The sequence below is a fragment of the Aplysia californica genome, unplaced genomic scaffold, assembly GCF_000002075.1.
Source record: "Aplysia californica isolate F4 #8 unplaced genomic scaffold, AplCal3.0 scaffold00201, whole genome shotgun sequence".
In the NCBI taxonomy this organism is placed as follows: domain Eukaryota; kingdom Metazoa; phylum Mollusca; class Gastropoda; order Aplysiida; family Aplysiidae; genus Aplysia; species Aplysia californica.
The window spans coordinates 654,587-655,620 of NW_004797471.1; the positions used below are offsets into that span (position 1 = coordinate 654,587).

At 39.4% G+C, this 1,034-nt stretch overlaps 1 protein-coding gene across 4 annotated transcripts in view; it reads left to right on the plus strand.

Moving 5' to 3' along the window:
- The window catches only part of LOC101864226 (nestin), a 54,557-nt gene that overhangs the window by 6,881 nt on the left and 46,642 nt on the right, over positions 1-1,034 (plus strand). The gene's annotated exons all lie outside the window — the stretch shown is intronic.

Here is a 1,034-nt window from a genome sequence, read left to right on the forward strand (position 1 = left end):
CCCCCCCAACCTCCTTTTCCCGTCCAACCCTACTCCACCGCACTAGGAGTGTATTGCGGTGTCGCTGACCTAGGATTATGTGGGCGTCAGTAAACACACAGACTAATATTTCCCTGACGACAGTCCTCTTGATGGATGAATGGTGGCTTTAGACTGACAGGTGGTGTCCCTCGCAGCATCTGTTGCCATGTCAACAATAGGAAACTTGTCAACGAATATGAAAAGTGCGGAAAAACAAAGTTTAAAAAGTAAAGTGGAGCATAGAAACGAAAATAAAATGCATTTTACCTCCACAACGTAATGACAGCTCATGGTAAAAGAATTCTAACCATTTCAAAATGTGTATTATAATGCAAAACTGATTGTTAACCGTTTAAAAAGAGTAAGTTTACTTCCAATGCCATACAGGCCTTCTTTACCATCCATAGGACGGCGGCGGATTGAGTAATCCGTTACATAACAGGGTAAGACCTGCACAATTTTCCGTCCCCCCATCATGTTGGATAGCCGGGAAAAAAATACTTAAAAGGGAACTCATGACTTTTTTCTCGGGGAACAAAAAATGTATACAAAACTCTACGACAGAATTTTGCTTACGCGTTCCAATTCTAACCCCGTCCCATCCCCTTTTTGTTACTTTTCTTCTTTTTTTTTTTCTTTAAAAATTATTTTTTTGGGGGAAGGGTTTATTATTTTTTTTGCAATTTCCTAAATAAAATGAAAAACAAAATGCTCATCAAAAGTAATTTGAATTTCTCGCTGACATCAGCACCCCGACAATAAAGTCCTTTACGATATGGAGTGTTTCTGTATACATGCATACTGGTGTCCTTTTACAGAGTACCGCGTACGTTGATGGTCACACGACACCTTCCCTTCTTGCTTTGCATGTTTTACTATTCCTGAATGTTTGCCCCTTCATCGATCGGCACAGCTCTAGTTATTTTTCTTCTTCTTCTTCTTCTTCTTCTTCTTCTTCTTCTTCTTCTTCTTCTTCTTCTTCTTCTTCTTCTTCTTCTTCTTCTTCTTCTTCT